This window comes from Schistocerca piceifrons, chromosome 4 (genome assembly GCF_021461385.2).
Source record: "Schistocerca piceifrons isolate TAMUIC-IGC-003096 chromosome 4, iqSchPice1.1, whole genome shotgun sequence".
Lineage (NCBI taxonomy): Eukaryota > Metazoa > Arthropoda > Insecta > Orthoptera > Acrididae > Schistocerca > Schistocerca piceifrons.
In genome coordinates, this window is record NC_060141.1 from 579,654,980 (window position 1) to 579,661,534 (window position 6,555).

A 6,555-nucleotide genomic window follows, 5' to 3' on the forward strand; every position below is an offset into this window, starting at 1 on the left:
CACGGGAGGAGAGTGGGGGTGCTAGATGTGCAGAGAGAGGGGGAGGATGAGGTGGATAGAGAGGAGGTGAAGGTGGAGATGGACAGAGATGCGAAAGAGGTGACGGACAGAGAAGGCATAGAGAGGGTAAAAGAAGAGGGGGTCCTCTTGATTGTCAGAGAGGTGAGGAAAGAGAAATGGGGGACGAGGAGACGGAATAAATACATACACAGGCAACACCGGGTATTCAGTATTGCTAAAAACAAGGAACTTTGCATTATTGCCAAGTGTTCGAACTGTAAGAAAATTTCAGCTTAGGTGTGGCAGATAGGTATGACAGAGCTACATACGTAGCAGTGGTCCACAGCAAATAAGCTAATGCACACGAGTAGGAAAAACAATCCTATAATGTTCGAATAGAGTATTAATGGTGTGCTCCTTGACATAGTCATATCAGTTTAATATCTAGGCGTAACGATGCAAAACGACGTGAAATGGAATGAGCACGTAAAGTCAGTCGTAGGGGAGGTGAACTATCGACTTCGGTTCATTGGGAGAATTCTGGTCAAGGGCAGCTGTAAGTGCAGTTCATCTGTAAAGGAGTCCAGGTATAAAACACTTTTGCGACCCTTTATTGAGTACTGCTCGAGTGTTTGGAGCAGAGCCAGGTTAAATTTAAGGACGACATCGAAGTTTGGTTTGTTACCTATAGGTTAGATCAACACGCGAGTATTATGGAAATCCTCCGTCAAATCAAATGGGAATCCCTAGAGAGAAGACGTTCGTTTTACTGACAGATTGTATGAAGTTCCATGTGAATAGGAAATACCTAACATTTCATAAATGTTCGTGAAAACTTTTTCCATTCGTCATTCGTACCTTAAAGTAAATACGGGTGCGTTTGAGAGCTCCTGGGAAGAGCTGTGCAGCACAAAGAAGAAATGATGTTTGACGTCCCGTTGATGTCGATGTCATCAAAGACAGATCAGAAATACGGACTAGGCAACAGATCAGCCTATTTTTTTTAATTAGGAATCTGTCCCTGTATTCAGCTGATTCGTATAAGGAAATGAGAAATGTGGTAAATACCTTGGCGAAGACTGTCGGCACAGCACACTTGGAGCTACTTTTCCACCGAAAAATTTGGATAGCAGTCTCTTTGGTAGTGGTCTACATTATAAATTGAAAATCTCGTCCTCCTTCACCACAAACGCAACAAACGTTATGTCACCCTATTCCTTTTCTCTCTGGTTTCATTTTAGCGTTAAGTAAGTAAATAGTTTTTTTAATGTTCCAATGATTCGACTAGTAGAAGTGTACTGGTATTGCGTGTTATGAAATATTGCTAGATAGTGCGTACTGTTTCCTCGCGACAAGAATGTCTCACGTTCTGTCCAGAATACACACACACACACACACACACACACACACACACACACACACACACAAACTAATGTAAATCTTAATCCTTCAGCAGGGAAACGTGAAAGAGTGGACTACAATATTCTATATCTTAATCCCAAATCATTCTTTTTGCAGATAGCTGTGAGATTTTCACAATATTTGCTCCTCAGAAAACGTGACGTAAAATACGTGTGGTATAAACATTTTTCCGCTCTTCGGTCATTTGGCCCTTTAGGGTACCGTGTGTAACAAAACGTTTAGCAGACTCTGCGACGCGTAATATGGACTCATTCACATGCCGTAATTAGCTCAAAAATAACAAACACCGGTGGCGTAAGCTAAATGCGGCAGTTAATCGTAGCGCTGGTGCACGGCAGCTGTCGCCATTCCCAGCGAGTGACGTTACGGGAGTACCTGCTGGCCTGTTCAGTAATCCCATAACGTAAAAAAAAAAAAAAGCTGCCGGAGCCCAACAGTGGCAGCGAACATTAACATTAATCACTGATACAGCCTATCAGCCTTAATCTTACCACTTCTGCCGTTGCTTGGTGTAAATCGAAATTTATTTGCATACTTTACGGCACCCGGTTCCATAAATAAATCACTTCGTATTTCTATCTGATAATAATAAAACTAATAAAATAATTGTCAAATGACTATATTTTCACGTCAAATAAACGTAACGACCGAATTAAAAATCGTAGACGTTTTAACCGCCTGCAGGCCCAAGGATGTTTACTCAGAAATCTAAAGCGCTTAGCGCAGCCCTACAGCACGAATGTTTCTGGTGCTGACCAAAACAGCAGTATGGTGATTACTGAATGTATCTCTAAAATAAAGTAACTATTGGCAGTGGATGTTGATTCACGGAGGTTAAAGTCAGTTAAAACAGACAGTATGCTCAAGTTTAGTGTAAGTTTACTACACAGTCTTTTCTATATTTCATTCAGTTTTTCCGAAAAAATATTTGCTTGGTTCAGTCCCAAACTGTAAATGCGCACTTAAACTATGTGTCAAAGAAAAATCAGAATTACAGTACGTCAAGAGCGCATGACATAGTGGTTAAAATTCGAGAATACAGTTGACTTACAGTTTACAGTCCATTGTCTATAGAATCAATTTCTTTGCTGGCTTACCCTGTTCGTGAATCTGTCGCGAATGGAATACCATCAAGCGACAAGATGGGGAAGAGACTAACAGCTCCAGGTTGTAACTATTGTAAGGACAAGAAATCAACAACATATCCATGAGTATTACAAACGTGTACTTGTTCAAAGCAGAAGAATACTTCTGAGCTCGAAAATAACAATGTTCCATGAAAACAAGAAGTCTCTAAGGGCAACCGAGCGAGGTGGTTCAGTGGTTAGCGTACTGGACTCCCATTCGGAAGGACGACGGTTTAGACCCGCGTCCGGCCATCCTGATTTAGGTTTTACGTGATTTCCCTAAATCGCTTCAGGCAAATGCCTGGATGGTTCCTTTGAAAGGGCACAGACGATTTCCTTCCCCATTCTTCCCTAATCTGAGCTCGTGCTCCATCTCTAATGACTTCGTTGTCGACGGGACGTTAAAACACTAATCTCCTCCTGCTCCTCTCTAAGGACAGCGCGGACTCACATGGAACAAAGCCTCTTATCTTCGCACACCATTCGCTTAGATAAAACTCTTGGGCGCAGGCCATCATACTGAATCTCCAAAACTATACAGTGTACCCCAACCCATAATGGTCTGCTGATAAAGACACAATCTTCACCAGTATTATAGTACGTATTTTCCTGATTCAGCTAATTTCTCAAAGGTAGGATTCGCGTCATAAATTAGACGCGTACAAAACATTGCGTGTCACCGAAAAAGCATGAAAGAGTTCTCTCACAATCTTTGTGAAACCAGAAGGCTGATGAGATGGGCATCGCACAACACACGCAGAGTGCTGTGCGATAGTTCTGTTCTCAGCAGGAAAGCGGCTGTTATGGGGCAACTATGCTGGCACTCGTGCGTTAAACCGCATTTCGTCTTAAACGTGAATGCTAGCAAGATATTGCACATTAACTAAGTAACACTACGGAATTATGTAACTGCAACACAAACCACCAAATAGGTAGTGCAACGATGCTATTGCCTCGATTCCAATTTTTTTATAAGTATTGAATAAAAGTGATATGGCCTTGTATAAGGCAACAGACGTTTCATCTCAGTTCCCACGCCAATGGAACAGTTACAGATAAGACAACAGTTTTACATGAACCAATTTACATCCGCATACGAAGCATGTATACAAAGTAAGTTATAAAGAAGGAAAAAAATTTAGCACATAGCGTTAACCATTGTGTTGCATACACAGCATTCTTCTTTCAGTGTTGCTGTGTCACAGAATTTATATTGTTTTAGAAAGAGCTACTTAGTTCTTGTGCATATCTGCAGAAGTCGTGAGGAAAGGAACGTTAATACCAGAGTGATCAAGTGGGAGTAAAGACAACGTCCACTGCTTCCTCTTACTTGAAGCAATAGAGCCCATCTTGGGTAGTTTGCAGAGTGGAAGTTGAAAAAGAGCTGTGTTAATGGGTGTAAATTTTTATTATTATTGTTTCTGTCAGAATTTGTTTCCAAGGATATGCAATAAGGAATTACGGAACAAAATACGAATACTTAGTGTCTCAGCGAATCCAAGAAAACCCAATAGAAGTATAAAATTCGAAAATAACGGAGAAGCACAAGACAGTCAGCTACACAGCAGTCTCATAAAACATGGCAACATGATGTGTACAATAAATTGGGACTGTTGTACAAAGGACAGACAAGCACTGTTCATTCTGGCTGCGTTCCTTTGCGGAATGCCACAAGTATGTTGCATTCTTTGTCTGACGATTTCGGAAATCCCTTCGTCATGAATAAGAGTCCTTAGATGGTATCATAAAAGTACATAAAGTTCAACATCTACTTCCATACTGGATGACTGGGAAGATGGCAAGGGTAGTTTTTATTGTACTGATGTTAGGAAGAACTCCGCTTACATAACTGGTTTCGCGGCTTAAAGCCGCGCCATCAGGTGCAGCCTACATGGTAAAAAGTAAAGTGCAGTGTCACCACATTTTGTGGGTATTAAAATTAATAGAGGAATGCCTAAAATATAATCAAAACGTTAAAAGATCATAGGCATACCCATCGCTGCTAGACAAAATTTACTATTCAGAGAATATCATCAATACCACTTCGAACGAAAGGTAAAGAAGACGTGTTTCATTCTATACAATTTGCCTGCAGCTAAAAATAGAAAAGAAAGTGCTAAAAGTTTTTAAAAAGCGGCCGGATTGGCGATAAAAAATTTTCACTGCTGACATGATTACTTGTGGCACTATGCAAATTACTATGTGGAACGTATTAGGTGGCGGTGTCTTACCAGTGTGACAGCAGTGCATCTCAATGCAGGGCTAGGCAAAAGCGGCCCGGGCGAACGACAGAGAGAGACTAGCTGGCTGGCGCAACGGAAGCTCTCCATGTGGACACTGGGACTTCATATACTCATGACTAGGAGCGCTTTACAAATGAGAATGACGCAGAATTTTATTGCATAACAAACAATCAAAATTAGCCAGAATGCTGACACTGTACTTTGCTTTTTACCGTGTAGGTTGCACCTGATTATGCGGCTTTAAGGCGCGAAGAGGGTTGTATTTTAATAAATCACAATTTTACAAGCCCTAAGCCGAGTTCTACCTAAAATCACGCCTTTCAACAGCTGCGGTTGCCCGGAATATATGGAATGGAATGGCTCCGAGCACTATGGGACTTAACATCTATGGTCATCAGTCCCCCAGAACTTAGAACTACTTAAACCTAACTAACCTAAGGACAGCACACAACACCCAGCCATCACGAGGCAGAGAAAATCCCTGACCCCGCCGGGAATCGAACCCGGGAACCCGGGCGTGGGAAGCGAGAACGCTACCGCACGACCACGAGATGCGGGCTTGCCCGGAATATAAAATAGTTTTCGGGGAGAGCGCTTGTGCCCCTCTATGCTAATGTTTACTTGTCTAATTCTGTGCGCTTTATCTCTTCAGGATTGATATGCAGGAGGATGAAGAATATTTGCAGTTTCCAAAGAAGTTATCACAACATGTATGGCATCTTTCTTCGAGTGTCTCCTGTCTAAGGGTTTTCAACATTTTTGTTAGACTGTGTGGTCAGTCAAACAAGTTGTGACGATTGGCAACCTCCTTCGTATACAGCAGATGTCCCTTGGCAGTCTGACCTGATCGGGTCTCAAAAGCTTGAGCGGATGTCAGGCCTGACCGCACAAGCCTGTCGTATGGCATTCATTTTTTAGACCAACTCCCCTTTTTTAGTACCGTGCTAATGAGCCACAACCTGTCTTTTGCCTTACATACGAACATAACTGAGACCCCCGTCTTGCCGGCCGGCGTGGCCGGGCGGTTCTAGGCGCTTCAGTCTGGAGCCGCGCGACCGCTACGGTCGCAGGTTCGAATCCTGCCTCGGGCATGGATGTGTATGATGTCCTTAGGTTAGTTAGGTTTAAGTAATTCTAAGTTCTAGCGGACAGGTGACCTCAGATGTTAAGTCCCATAGTGCTCAGAGCCATTTGAACCATTTGAGACCCCGTCTTCATATCCCAGCACGCCGCTACTCACAATCATTTCTACGCTATAACCGACTCTAGTTGTGAGTCATTCACCTACATCTACATCACTACTCTGCAGTTCACACTTAATGGCCTCGCAGAGGGCTCCTCGAACCACCATCAGACTATTTCTCTAACACGAAATTAGAATTAAGTTAATACCTTCAGCTGCTGACGAGCGTTGATATATATCAACGGGGACAGGTGAAAATGTGTGCCCCGACCGGGACTCGAACCCGGGATCTCCTGCTTACATAGCAGATGCTCTATCCATCTGAGCCACCGAGTGCACAGAGAATAGTGCGACTGCAGGGACTATCTCGCGTACGCCTCCCGCGAGACCCACATTCTCACCTTGTGTGTCCACACACTACGTTCGTAGTGTCCCACCCCAACACACTCATTACTCGTGGAAGACATTCTTAGCAAGCCCCGTAAGAGTTCGGAGAATATGTGTGCATCCGCACAGAAGAAGAAGGCCATGGCCGGTATTGCCAGAACTATATACTTATATGGATATGTCCGAAAGAACA

At 43.0% G+C, this 6,555-nt stretch overlaps 1 non-coding gene across 1 annotated transcript; it reads right to left on the reverse strand.

Moving 5' to 3' along the window:
• Positions 1 to 6,237: 6,237 nt before the first annotated feature.
• Positions 6,238 to 6,312, reverse strand: Trnat-ugu. The gene has a single exon. It is a non-coding gene; the product is annotated as a tRNA-Thr (tRNA).
• Positions 6,313 to 6,555: the final 243 nt, after the last annotated feature.